This window comes from Pipistrellus hanaki (genome assembly GCF_964339955.1).
Source record: "Pipistrellus hanaki genome assembly, chromosome: X".
NCBI lineage: Eukaryota > Metazoa > Chordata > Mammalia > Chiroptera > Vespertilionidae > Pipistrellus > Pipistrellus hanaki.
Window position 1 is genome coordinate 20,154,170 of NC_140524.1, and position 15,774 is coordinate 20,169,943.

Consider the following 15,774-nt stretch of genomic DNA (forward strand, 5'->3'; position numbering starts at 1 on the left):
AACAAAATGAAAGGCTGGGAGGGGTAGGAATAGTGTAGGCCTAGGTGAATTGAGGACTGAGATCTAGTCCTAGTTCTGTCACTTATTAGGCATTATACTCTTGTGCAAATTGCCAAGTGCTAGGTAGGGATTTTAGGTTCTTCATGTGAGAAGTGGGTTTGATAAACCCTGACCTGAAGGACTGCTGAAATATATGAAATGTAAGTAAAACATCTGGATAAAGCCTCACATTGATTGGATCTTTAATAAAAAGCAGAAATTTCTAATATGATTTTGACTCCAGACTTTATCACTTGCTTCTCTGTGATTGTGTGTGTGTGTGTGTGTGTGTGTGTGTGTGTGTGTGTGTGTTCCATAACAACTCAGAGAATATGCATCATTCTAGGACAAAGATACCAACTGAGCCAAACTTGTACATCAAGGGTGGGGAATCTTTTTTCTGTTAAGGGCCATTTGGATATTTATAACATCATTCTCAAGCCATACAAAATTATCAATTTAAAAATTAGCCTGCTATGTTTGGGCAAATATTTAATTAACCCTTAATGTCTTTGCAGGGCCAGACCAAATAATTTTGCAGGTCTTATATGGCTCACGGGCCAGATGTTTTCCATCCCAGTTGTAAATATAACTCAGTAAATGTTCCTTGTTTGTGGCTGTATTAATTTGGGATATGAGGAAATCTTCCTCAGCTGAATGCAACTCAAAATTCCTAGAATTTTTTCAGCCACAGGAGACCCCAAGTAGGGATGTTAGAGGCATTCTCCTCCAACAGAGCCCTCATTTTATTTGCTTGATGGAGTGGCTTTGATGGTGATGGAGGAGGAGCAGGCTCTCTGGGAATTCTGGGGAACACTTCGTGTTCCAGCAGCAAGCACAATATCTGTGGACTAAAGGGTCTCAGGTTCGATTGCAGTCACGGGCATATGCCCGGGTTTTGGGCTTGATCTCCAGTAAGGGATGTGCAGGAAGCAACTTATCAGTGATTCTCTCTCATCACTGATGTTTCTAGCTCCCTCTCTGAAATCAATAAAAATAAATTTTAAAAAGAATAAATGAGCCATTGAACTGGGGGTAACATTTATTAATGTTTAATTTTGCATATATTCCTTAATTATCCAAACAAATCCAGGTATATATCTTTAAATTTATAAAACAACAGACTAAATGGAATATAGGAATCCTAGGATATCCATCTTGTACATTTTCCTCTATTTCTTAAACTCATCTATTTCATTGCTGAGCACTTTTACATTTCTAATTCCCATTCCAATGCAATGCTATCCTGCTCCAGATCACAAAGTAAGATGGAAAGTTCCCCAGTTGTTTTTTTTTTTGTGTGTGTGTGTGTTTGTGTGTGTGTGTGTGTGTGTGTATGTTTTGAACAGCAAAATTGTTTCCTTAAACCTCTTAAACAGCACTAAATGCATTACCAATGCTATTCATGAACCTACACTCTGAAGCTAATAATTCTTTTAGGAGGCAGAACATTTGAAACATACCAAAAAGAAAAAAAAATAACCCTGCAATTCATCATCCACTAGTTAGAACCTTGATTCCCGCTTTAAACACCAAGTTGAGAATCTTCCTCAGATTTCACTCAATACAGGAGAAGTTACTGGATATGATACTGGAACTTTTACTGACTATAAACTGGTGGCAGCTTTGGCCTTAGCTCTCTCTCTCATCTTTTAATGCATCCTCATACCAGTGTGGGAGAGCAGTTGTTTCATTACCAGTGACCCTGATGAAAAATTTCAGGACTTTCATCTTGGTGGTTTCAGCATGGGCCCTGGGACCCCACAGGAACTCATAGTGTGGAGGATCATTATTGGGCACCTGCTGGCACTTCAGGTACTTTTCCTGCACTAGATCTTCAGCGATGAGCTTCCTAAGCTCCCCATAGATGAAATCATTCTTCCCAGCATGCACCCCAATCATATTCAGCACTTCCCAAATTCTCTCCTCTGAGGCACAGTTTCTGTGCATGAAGATTATGCCCAAGATAGATATAAGTAGGCTGGTCTTGGCCATGTCCTGGTCATCATCACTCAGCATCCCATCATAGGTGAGGTCTAGTAATTTGATGAGCACATAGGAATGGCTGGAGGGGTCCACTTCCTTCATTTCAATGCCAAAGACAATCTCCATTCACTCATAGGCTTTCTTGAGGACCACAGGGAAGTGATCCTTGAGCTCACTGATGACACTCTAGCATTTCTGCCTTTGTGATGGGCTCATTTGTTACATACTTGATACTCAAGAAGTGCACCAATTCAGACACCTTATTTTGTAGCACTTCCATGAACAAGGATTTGGTAGAGCCTACAAGGTTGTTGGACCATTTTCTTGGCTGCTGGAGCCCTCATTTGACTTGCTTTATGGAGTGGCTTTGATGGCAGTGGAGGAGGAGCAAGATCTCTGGAAATTCTGGGGAACATTTGGTGTTCTTGCAGCAAGCACAACCTCTGTGGTGCTCTGAATCAAAGGAGAAAGAGGGGGAGGCAGCTCCCTCCTCAGTTAGAGGAACTTGTGCAGCCATGAGGCTTGGAACCTCTGTTTGGGCCTGAAAGCTTTGTTTAGGCTTGGGGCACCGACTCTTCTTACTGAGAGGCATGATGACTTGTGTTGGGGCCAGCAGCAAGAGTGTGTGCAGCAGGTTGGGTGATGGGGACTAATGGTCTGAGGGAGAAAGGAATAGTGTGGGAAACATAATCTTGTAAGCTCTGACAGGGCTGCCTTAACAAGTCTTTCCTTAGATAGTACTATAGGAGTCTCCTGATTGGCCTGTTCCCTAAGAACCTTTAGGAGGATCTGAGCAAGCTCCTCAGGGTGTAGCCATCTTGCAGAGCCTATAAATTCCAGTTGAGACAGTAGATTATGTGTGGTCAGGCACTGTGGTATCTCCTCTGTTCTGGTGTGAGTGGAGCCCTTGATAGATATTCTGAATCCTGACTTTGAATGACTCTGGGCACTGCCTAGGCTTCTTCTGTTCTTCTGACTTGAGGACACATGATTCAGACCAAATCCCTCACCCACCCTCCCCCTACTAGGGATTACTTGAGCCCCTATAAGGGGAGATGAGTGGACATTATAGACTGTAGACTGTAATCACAATCTTTACCCCTTTCCAGTGCTGACATGAGTGGGGAGAAGAATTTTAGATATCCCCACTATTCTGAGGTGGAAGGAACCCTCAGTGTTCACTCAAGGTTCTCATCTTTCTCTTGTCAAAGCCTGGACCCCACTCCTCTACTGGCCTGAAACAAAACTCTCAGAACAGGAGCTCACATTCCTGAGATCTATAGGAAGAAGCAAGGGGCATCACACTTGGCCATACTTACCAACCCCCACCACATCAATTTTACAGTAAAGGCTGGATGAACTTGTGGGGGTCCCTAGAATAGAGGGATCATCTGAATGTTCCATGTTCCATTCTAGGTATGGCTCCACACTGGGGCTTAGAGTACATAAGTCCAAATACATCCATGCATGGGGCCTTTAGGAGGAACTCCCACAGCCTCTGTGTCACACAGTCATAATTCCCACTGCTTTTACACCAGAAGTTGGGGGACTTCTCTTCCTGGCATTGGAACCCTGGGCTGGGGAGCCTGATATGGGGCAGGGACCCTCTGTTCCTCAGGCAATCCTCCACAGCCAAGATACCCCTCCCAATTTTAAACCACCACAGGTGGGTGTGGGCCCAGCCAGATTGCAATTTAATTCCACCCCTCTTCTCAGTACCTCATACCAGTCTTAATGTGTTTCGTCTTTAATTCTCTAGTTGTAGGACTTCTATTCAGCTAGATATCAGGTGGTTCTGAATGAAGGTTGTTCTGTATTTTAGTTATAAATTTTGATATGGTTGTCGGAGATGGCGAGTACCACATTTACCTATGCTGTCATCTTCAATGCAGTAATGTGGGCCAGCTGTGTTCAGACGTATGCTAAAGCATGTCCCAGCCATATACATTTGTTTAATCAAGATGACAGATGAATGCATGCATTTACTAGACCTATTCCATATTAATTTAAAAGTATAGTTATAGATATCGAAAACTTTTCTCTGAAATTAAAATGTTCATAAATACTTACATTTAAATACACAAACTTGTCTACATAAGTAAACACAGGTAAAATAATTTGTCAAATTTTTAACATATGCATTCAGAATACCTGCTTTGTTATATAAAGGACTTTTGACTTTAATGAATACATGTTTTATGTGAACAACTTGGTGGAGAACTGAATTGTTCAAGATGGGAAATATTTGAGAAATAAGGTTTGACTGTATTTCATTATTTAGTCTCTTAATATTAATGGAATCAGTAGTGATGATCCCTAGTTCATTGTGATATTGTTAATTCTATAGTTTTTTATTCTTGGTTAATCTGACCAGCAGTTTATAATTTTATTGATCATGCCAAAGCACCAGCATTGGATTTCATTGATTTTTCTCTATTGTTTTTCTGTTTTCAATTTTATAGATTTTTACTCTAATCTACTTTTCTTAAAATTTTATTGTTTTACAGATCTTATATAATAAAAGCCTAATATGCTAAGTGTCTGGTCATCTGGTAGGCTGTTCAAACAATCAAGGTGTAATTTGCTAATGATATGCTAAGGCTTCTCAACAGCTCACTATGATGTGCACTGACCACCAGGGGGCAGACACTAAATGCAAGAACTAGAGCCCCTGGTGTTAGTGGGCTCCTATAGGGGGAGCACTGCTCAGCCAGGAGCTGGGTTCACAGCTGGCAAGCACAGTAGAGGTGGTGGGAGCCTCTCCTGCCTTTGTGGCAGAGCTAAGGATGTCCGGGAGAGAGCCTAAGCCAGCAGTCAGACATCCCTCGAGGACTCCCAGATTGCGAGTAGGTGCAGGCCAGGCTGAGTGCACGAATTCTGTGCACCAGGCCTCTAGTGTATGTATGTATGTGTATATATATATATATATATATATATATATATATATATATATAATTTTAAATTCCTTTTTTATTTTTTTAAATAGTACTTCTCTTGAGAGAGCTGGAGTCCCAGTTATAATAAGTCCCTATACTCTAGCACTGTTGCTTGGCCCATGAACCTACAAACAAGACACATCAGATTTAAAGGCAGTGCTTTCAAAAATATATTTTTAATCTCTGTTTTTTTTCTTTGTCTCATGAATTTTTTAGAATTAAGTTATATAATTTCCAAAATTTGGGGGATACTCTACTTTCTTATTATTTATTTTCAGTTTAATTCCTTTATACAGTAGTTTGTGAATATACTTTGTATGATTTATGTTCTCTTAAATTTGTTAAAGTGTGTTTAATGGCTCTGAATTTGTCCTATCTTGATAACTGTTTTATGTCATTTCAGAATAATATGCATTCTGTTGATGTTGGATAGAGTATTTTATAAATGTCAATAGATCAAATTGATCAATAGTGCTGTTGAGGTCACCTGTATCCCTATTGATTTACTGCCTTTCAGACCTATCAATTACTGAAAGAGATATTGAAGTATCCAAATCCCACTATAATAATGGATTTTTCTATTTCTCTTTTTATCTCTGGTTTTGCTTTACACATTCTATCACTTTGTTTTTAGTTGTATATCCATTTAATATTGCTGTATATTCTTGGAGAACTGATTCCTTTTTTTTAATTATTATTATTATTATTATTATTATTATTATTATTATTATGTTCTGCATCTCTCATGATTCCTCTTGTTTTCAAGTCTGCTTCTATAAAATTAATATAGCTACAGCAGCTTTTTGTTATTATGGTTAATATGGTATACTTTTCCCATTCCTTTATATTTTAGCCTATCTGAACCTTTATGCTTAAAATAAATTCATTGCAGACAAAATGGAGATTTCTTCATGAACTAGTGCCTTCAAATATAAATGTTTTCTTTCACAATTCTGGAGACCTGGTGAAATGTGGAAGAGAACAGAATGAATATTTACTTGATTGCCTGCCAAATTATTAGCTATCCTGGGAGTAACACTTTTTATCATTATGGCTTTGAATATAGGGGAATAATGTGAAATAAGGATTTAGAGATCAGCAGGGTACAAATAACCAGCAGGCCACATAAGTAACGTAAAATATGAAATTTATCCTATGTGTTATTGGGATTTATAGAAAAGATTTAGCTAAGGTATTGGTGTAATCCCATTTACATTTCCAGACAAATCACTGCTAGCCATGAAGGAGATAGTCTGAGAAGAGAGGAGGAAGTAGGAAAGAAAACCACTTAGGAAGCTGCTGATATAGTCTAGGTATGAAATGATGAGGTACTACAATAAACTAATCAATGCTTGCAGGAATGAAGATGACATTTGAGGTTCAGAATCTTATTTAAGAGGCAGATTCCACAAGACTTGAGGACGGATTGGGTGAGGGATGAAGTGCCAGTATGAATCCAGAAGACTTAATCCAAAAATATATCAATCTATTTTGTGCCAGAAACTGCAAGAGCCCAGAAATACAAATATAAGTAAATACAATCCCTGTCTTCAGGTAAAAGAAGTATAAATGCATATAAATAATTAAAAGATTGCATGATGGCACTAGAGTTAAATTATGTACAAGGTGCAGTAGGGAATAAAGAGGAGGAAGTAAATTATACTACCTGGGAAATATGAGGAAGGCTTCAGAGATTTACAAGGTAACTCTTGAGTTATAAAGAATATGTAAGATTTGGTTGGATGATCATGGATCATCTTGGTAAAATCATTCTTGGAAGAGGGAGCTCTGAAGTTTAAAACAACATACCCTTATTTGTGTAATGAAGCTTCAAGTTGGTCCTCCTGAACAGTGTGGGTGAATGAAGGGGTAAGGGAGAGAGAGACCACAACAATTAATAAAAAGGTAAGGATGAAGAGCTAGAATGGCTAGCTCATAAAGTACTTTGGAAAACCTTATGCTGATGAATTTAGCCTTGACCTAAGAGACAAGAAATGAAGGCTTTAAAACAGAGAAGTGATGTGATCTGCATTGTGTTTTAGAAAATATCCTGCTCTTTGAAACAGAGTTCTGCGAAATACATCATGCTTTTTTATGTGTGCTTTAAATATTATATCACCTATTAAATGAGTCAGACTAAAAGGGTTTGAATCCTGGATCCATCAGTCACTTACCATTGGACCTTGGGCAAGTCATTTACCATTGATTCTTTTTCCTCTTCTGTCATATGGAGGTTATTAACAGTGCCACTCACATTGAGTCCTGGTGGGGATTAATAGAGATAATGTATGCAAAATATTTGTAACAGTGCCTTAAATACCATAAGCACAAAACAAATCATATTGTTTTTGTGTGTTTCTAAGACAATCTATCCTACCAGATTTTGACCTTTCCAAGGGTAAGAATTGTGCCTAGTTTTGTGTTTCTAACCCCTAGTATAGTGTGTAGGTATGATGGACAAAATTATATGCCACTGGGAACCCACTTTGGTGAAACACTAGCTGACCCAGATGTTGGGAGTATTGTCATCAGGCAGCTTTCATTCAGGGATCACATCAGCTACACAGAACTGCCTTGCTCAAGGTCATATCACTTCCCAAAGTGGCTTAGACACAATGAGAATTGATATACAAATACATATAAGTCTTGGTAACACCCATCCAAAGGGAGGGCAACCATAGCTGCAGAGATCCCTATGGGATTGGACAAAATTTTAATTGGACTACATTATAACTTTACTTTCCCACTGCCCACTCCTCTTTCCTTTCCTCTCCCTTCTATAGATGTTTATCTCAAGGGCATTCCTTAGAAAACATCTTACACATGGAAGTACTAGTATTTCTTAAAACTGGCTTCCTATGGAATCCAACCCATAATTGTAGCATATAGTGGATAGTCAAAAGGTTTGTCAAATAAATGAATGAATGAATGTTCAACTTATTTCTGTTGCTGAATGTGAAAATCATGTGCTTTATGTCTTATCTAACCTTTCTTTCCTTCATATTTATGGTAATATAGTAAACAATGAGCTGTGAAAGGAGAATATTGTGAAAACGGAAATAACTTATATTCTGGAAGAGTACAAAATTTCTGTGCCAAAGTATTTTTGTTGGCTTCTCTCCTTGTAATTAAATCATATTCATCCTTGAGTATGTCTTAAAAAGAAATTCTTGAATTTTAAGATAATACTAATATAGTATGAAAGGAGACTGTGTTGATAATGTTTTTCTTAAGAGATATTTAATGCAAGAAACTTTAAAAATGTTACATAAAGTAAATCAACTCAATATTCCATATCAAAATGCAGTATCTTATTTCTCAGTGTTGTTATTGGTAAGAAAAGACCTTTATTTTATTTACTTTATTCATTTACACACACACACACACACACACACACACACACACACACACACACACACACATTATCTGGCTGTCACAGAGAACTCAGTTCTGCTGTCCTGTAGTGAGAGAAGTTCAGGCCGCTGAAAGGTTGAAAAGTTCTCTTTGTATCTCATCACAATTTTGAAGGCATCAGCCTAACAACATTAAATATGCTTATAGCTATTCTAATTAGAATTTCTTCCTCGAAGAAAGTATGGATGAAGTCAGAGTTGTGGATAGGGTCTGACACATAGGTACATATCATAAATTTATGCACATAAATGAAAGTTATGGACTATGCTGATAGGAAGGCAATGATTTCAATAAAATGTGGATGGACATCAAAACTTTAGTTTCCAAGGAACGAAAGGAAATTATGCAAATATGATACATTTGGAAAATAAAATATAGTTTAAGAAGGAGCAGTCAAATAAATCACTTAATTTATATTATTGGACACACAAGAAACAAACTAACAAAAAAACCTTTAAATGGTCAGGCAGATGGACTTTCTAATTTAACAAATATATATTAAGTTCTTACTGTGTACAGTCATTACTAGATTATAGAGGCAGGAATACTGCTGGATGTGGCTCAGAGTTTCTATCTACACTGCAGAGTACTAAGATTTAGTCTGTTTTCTTCTCAGCAACTAGCCTAACATGCTCATGGCATGACAAGCAGCATAGCATGGGACTCTAGGATCTGTACATTCCAACCATAAACTACAGTGTCATTGTAGATAAGAGTTTCATCCCTCCAAGAGAGGAGTGTTGATTCCTAAATTCCTTCAGGAGGATGAAAAATTCCTCTGACGTTTTATATAATAAGGAAGACATGTTACATAAGAGAAATATCTGCCATATTTAAAAGTTGTATATTGAATGTATGCTTTATGTAGTATAGTAGCTCCATATGCCAATGGGAAAACCAGTTTCTAGATATTTGTTTATGGTGTTCAGGAAAAGGACTTGAAGCTACTTTTATCCCAATAAACACTGTGGAGGAAGAAATTATTGAGATTAGCTTTGTATTTCATAAAACTCAAATTCAACAGATTGAAGTGAAGAAATTAGAGAGAAAGTTGGGTGCCAATTTTTAGAACTTATAATAGGCTTTTCCTGGTAGTCCTACAGTACTTTTAATATGAATATGAAGCCAGGATTTCAAATACCTAGCAAAAAGTTCCCTTTAGTAAGTTGAAAGTAGAAAATGAATCTCTGGCTTGGTCCAAACACAAAAGATTTCCAAAATTTACTAGAAAAGTAAATAAGAACTAAAGGACAAATGCAAAAAGCCAAGAAGTGGAGTCAACGTTGCCTTGGTATTGATGGGATATGGGAACATAATATTTCAAATTGATCTTGGAGTTAATAATTTCTACTGTATCCTCTGAATGTGTTTATAGTCATTCTCAGTGTAAGGCTGTACCAATAGTTCTGTTTCATCCAATTTTAGCTTCCCCATTAATTCTCCTTTGTAAATATATAGCCATTAAATAAAGTAAACATTAACTAAAAAGAAAGATAAATAGGATCTCACCTTATTTTATAATATTTAAGATTAAAATAATGGTTCTTAAGCAGTCAAATTGCTTCTCCAGAAATACCTGTGAAGTTACATAGGCATTCAGCAAAAATGTTAACAGTTTTATTGAGATATTATTGACACATAAAAATTGCATATATTTAAAGTATATGACTTGATGTTTTGATATACATGTGCATCGTGAAAGTATTGCCAAAATCCAACTGGTTAAAATATCTATTATCTCTACATAGTCAGTGTGTGTGTGTGTGTGTGTGTGTGTGTGTGTGTGTGTAAAAGATTTAGATATATCACCTTAGCAAATTTTAAGTATACAATAAAGTAGTATTAATTATAATTACTCTGTTGTAAATTATATCTCCAGAACTTTTTCATCTTGTATAAGTGAAAGTTAGTATGCTTTGGCCAGCGTAACTCCATTTCTGCTTGCCTCCAAGGCCTGGGAGCCACTATCCTACTCTCTGCTTCTATGAGTTTGATTATTTTAGATTCCATATATTAATGAGATCATGCAGCATTTATCTGCTTATGTTTGGCCTATTTCACTTAGTATAATGTCCTCCAAATTCATTCATGTTGTTGCACATGGATTTACTTCTTTGTTTGTTTTGTTAATCCTCACCCAAAGATAATTTTAAATGATTTTTAGAGAGTGAGGAAAGAAGGGGGAGAGACAGAGAGAGAAAAATTGATGCTAGAGAGATACATTGATTGGCGGCCAGGGATTGAACCTGCAACCAAGGTATGTGCCCTTGAATGGAACCTGAGACCCTTCAGTCATGGGCAGACACTCAATCCACTGACCCAAACTGGCTAGAGCAAGATTTACTTCTTTTTAAACAATGAATAATATCCCATTGTGTGTGAGTGTTAAATTTTCTTTTTTAAAAGTATTTTTATTGATTTCAGAGATGAAGGGAGAGGACAAAACAGAAACATCATTCATATGATGGGAATCATCATGCATGCCCCCTGTTTGGAACAAGGCCTGCCCAGGCATGCACTCTGATATGGGATTGAACTACGACCTACTGGTTCATAGGTTAATGCTCAACTGCTGAGCCACACAGGACAGGCTTAAATATTCTTTATCCATTAATCTGTTAAATGACAGGTTGTTTCCACATCTTGACTATGATGAATAATGCTGCAATGAACATGGACGTGCAAATATTTCTTGAAATCCTATTTTCAGTTATTTTGGATCTATCTCCAGAAGTGGGAATGCCATATCATTCTAGTTTTAATTTTCTCCAGGCTGTTTTCCATAAGAGTGGTATGAATTTACATTCTAACTAGCAGTATACAATGGTTCCCATTTCTTCACATTCTTGCCAATACTTATCTCTTGTCTTTTTGACAATATCCATCCTAATAGAAGTGAAATGATATCTCATTGTGGTTTTGATGTTTATTTCCCTGATGATTAGAGAAATTGAGCACATTTTCATGCACCATTGACCATTTAGATTTATTATTATGCCAATGTAGGTCTTTGCATATTTTCAATCAGGATATTCATATTTTTAGTATAGTTATAAGAATTATTTATATATTTTTATGTTAACCCCTTATTGGATATGTGGTTTGCAAATATTTTCCCCATTTCATAGGTTGCCTTTGCATTTTGTTGATTGTTTGCTTTGCTGTTTAGAAGCTTTTTAGTTTGGTCTAATCTCATTTGTCCATTTTTGCATTTATTGCCTGTGCTTATGGAGTTATATACAAAAAATTTTACTGATAAAACCAATGTTAGAAAGGCTTCTCCCTATATTTTATTTTTGTATATTGTGTGAGACAGGGATCCAGTTCCATTCTTTTGCATATAGACATCCACTTTTCCAAACATCATTTGTTAAAGAAACTATTCTTTTCCCACTGTGTCTTTTTGGCACCCCCTTTGAATATTGATTGTCTGTAAATGCATGGGTTTATTTCTGGGTTCTCTCTTCTTTCCAATGATCTATGTATGCCTGTTTGTTTTATGTCAGTCCCACACTAATTTGCTTACAATTGCTTTATAATATAACCAAAGGGAGGCCTGGCACACAAAATTGATGCACGGGGGTGGGGGGTATTCATCCCCTCAGCCCAGCCTGCACCTTCTCCAATCCAGGACCCTTCATGAGATGTCTAACTGCTGATTTAGGCCCGATCCTGGGGATTGGACCTAAACCCGCAGTCGGACATCCCTCTCACAATCCAGGACCACTGGCTCCTAACTGCTCAACTGCCTGCCTGCCCGATTGCCCCTAAATGAACCCCTACCAGCCTGACCACCCCTAACCGCCTCTGCCTGCTGATCTGGTGGCCCCTAATTGCCCCTCACCAGCATGGCTGCCCCTCACCGCCCCTTCTGCCAGCCTGGTCACTCCTAACTGCCCTTTTGCCAGCCTGGTCACCCCAACTGCCCCCTGCTGGCCTGGTTACCCCTCACTAGCCCCCTGCCAGCCTGATTGCCCCACTCAGCCTGCTGTTTGATTGTTTGGTCACCTCTCACTGCCCCACCCTGCCCATCTGGTCATCCCACACAGCCTGCTGTTCAGTCATTTGGTTGTCCCTCACTAACCTCCTGTTGGCATTGTCACCCCATGCAGCCTGTTTGATCATCCATTTGGTTATTTCAGATGTGGCAGCCCCTGGCTCTTTATATATATATATATAGATTGGAAGTTGCATTTAACATAATTTTATAACATATGTAGTTACATGGAAAACTTATACAGAAGTTGTATTATTTTACACAAAGATAAGACTATCCTTGCATTCATGGAACTCACAGTCATTGTGACATAGTGAAGTAAACAGAATACTACAACCCAGTATAAGAGGAAGTATAAGGGAAGCTTGAAGTGAGAATAAGAGGCTTTGGTTACCTACAGAATGTGCACCTAATTAAGAATGGAGTATGGCCCTAACTGCTTTGGCTCAGTGGATAGAATGTTGGCCTACAGACTGAAGGGTCCCAGGTTTGATTCCGGTCAAGGGCATGTAACTTGGTTGCGGGCACATCTCCAGTAGGGGGTGTGCAAGAGGCAGCTGATTACTGTTTCTCTCTCATAGATGTTTCTAACTCTTTATCCCTCTCCCTTCTTCTCTCTAAAAGTCAATAAAAATATATTTTTTAAAAAAGCATGGAGTAGGTAAAAATGTACAAGCATAGGTAGCTAATGCAGAAGGTGGTGATACCCAAACCAAGTCTTGCATAACCATTAAAAATAAATAAAGCCACAAAACTACAGGACATTGAAAAAGAAATAGAAGAAGATATAAAAAAGTGGAGGAATATAACATGTTCATGGATTGGTAGAATTAACAACATTATAATGTCCATACTACCCAAAGAAATATATAGATTTAATACAATCCCCAATAAAACACAATGGCATATTTCACAGCTCTAGAAAAATACTCCAAAAATTTATATGGAACCAAATAAAACCTAGAATAGCCACAGCAATCTTGAGAAAGAAGATCAAAGTTGGAGGGATTATAATAACAGATATTAAGTTATACTACAAAGTTACTGTAATCAAAACAGCCTGGTACCGGCACAAGAACAGGCATATAGATTAATGGAACAGAACAGAGGCCTCAGAAACCAACTCAAGCTATTAAGCTCAATTGATATCTGAAAAAGGAGGTAAGAACATACAATGGAGTAAAGACAGTCCCTTCAATAAATGGTGTTGGGCAAAATTGGACAGGTATGTGCAAAATAAGGAAACTAGACCACCAACTTACATCATACACAAGAATAAACTCAAAAAGACTTAAATTTAAGTTGTAAAACTATAAATAAATAATAAAAACCTAGAAGAAACTATAGGCAACAAAATCTCAGACATCTCTTGTAGCAATATGTTTACCAATTCATCTCCTAGGGCAAAAGAATCTAAGGAGAAAAAAAAAATAAAAACACCAGGGGACTACATCAAAATAAAAAGCTTCTGCACAGCAAAAAAAAAAAAAAACCCATCAACAAAATGAAAAGGGAGTCCACTGTATGGGAGAACATCTTACCAATGATAAATCTGATAAGGGCTTAATATCCAAAATGTAGAAAGAATTTATTCAACTTAACAAAAGGAAAACAATCTGATTAAAAAATGAAAAAGTACCTAAATAGATAATTCTCCAAAGTGGACACACAGATGACCAAGAGACATATGAAAAAAACTGCTCAAAGTCACTGATCATCAGAGAGATGCAAATCAAAGTGACAATGAGGTATCATCTCACATCTGTCAGAATGGCTACTACCAACAAATCAACACATGACAAGTGTTGGCAAGGATGTGGAGAAAAGGGAGCCCTAGTACATTGCGGGTGGGAATGCAGACTGGTACAACCATTATGGAAAACAGTATGGAGTTTCCTAAAAAAATTTAAATATGAAACTGCCACTTGACCAAGTGATCCCACTTCTAGAAATATTTCCTTAGATATTTGAAACACCAATCAGAAAGAATGTATGCACCAATCATAAAGAATAGCAGCACAATTTACAATAGTTAAGATATAGAAATAGTCTAATTGCTCATCACTAGATGAATGGATAAAAAGGATGTGGTATATTTATACCATGTATTACTATGCAGCTGTAAAAAAAAAAAAAGGGACCTCTTACTCTTTGTGACAACATGGAGGATCCTGAAGAGTATTATGCTAAGCAAAATGAGCCAGTCAGAGAAAGACAAGTATCACATGATCTCAATCATATGTGTAATATAAAGAATAAAATAAACTGATGAAAAAAATAGGTCCAGAGACATAGAAGTATGGAACAGACTGTTGAATCTCTGTGGGAAGGTAGAGGTGGGTGGGTGGGTGGTTGGGTGGGACGAGATTTACCAAAGAACTTATATGCATATATACAGAGCCCATGGACATAGACAGTAGCATGGTGAAGGCCTGGGCCGGGCTAGAAGGGGCCAATGGGGGGAAAAGGAGACATCTTTAATACTTTCAATTATAAATATAGTTGTTTTTTTTTAAAGAATGAATCAAGCAAGGCCCTGGACAGGTAGCTTTGTTGGTTGGAGCACTGTACTGGTATGCCAAGGTTTTGATTCTGATCTCCCCTGTCAGGGAACATACTACATGCAACCAATGAACACATAAATAAGTGGAACAACAAATCAGTGATCTCTCTCTCTCTCTCTCTCTCTCTCTCTCTCTCTCTCTCTCTCTCTCATCAATTTTAAACAAAGGAGTAAATTAAGCAGAAAGACAGAGCAATGGCATTTCATGAAGAGGGCTCACTATATTCAAAACACTGAGCTAAGACTAAGAGAGTTGGGAGGGAAATTATGGAAGTAACAAACAAACAAAAAATTTCAATAGGATAGAAAAGTTAACTTTCAGTCCTAATATGATATCTTACCACCTCATTAAACAATTAATTTCAGAAATCACCACTATATAAATGGCATATTTCTTTCACTTTGTAACTCATACAGTTCCTAGAAGAATTTGTGATTCCTGAATGTTTAGTCTCAATTTTATCTGTTTGAGAAATTAATTTCAAATGGCTCAGATTTTACAAACATTTTATATGATAATTAATATAGTACTAGAGGTTTAGTACTGAAATTGGCCCAACTTTGGGCTTTTCAAGCTATCTTACCTGCCCACACTGGGACCAGCTTACCATAATAGTGAAAATGTGCAGCTTTCTGTATAATAGCATATGGCAGCACCACTTAGGCAAGCATAGAGATCCTATAATTTTAAATTCGTCACCCTTCTTCTAAAACACCTTTTATGGCAGACCACTGTCTTAAAAAATAAAGCCCAATTTCTTACAAACACACACACACACACACACAAAAAAAAAAAAAAAAAAAAAAAAAAAATTCAAACATGGGACAGACTTACCCCA

General features: G+C 37.4%; 1 pseudogene across 1 annotated transcript; it reads right to left on the reverse strand.

The window, feature by feature from the left end:
• Nucleotides 1-1,646: 1,646 nt before the first annotated feature.
• Nucleotides 1,647-2,617, reverse strand: LOC311615398 (putative MAGE domain-containing protein MAGEA13P; annotated as a pseudogene). The gene has a single exon. The product of its transcript is annotated as a putative MAGE domain-containing protein MAGEA13P (transcript).
• Between the last annotated feature and the right edge of the window lie 13,157 nt (nucleotides 2,618-15,774).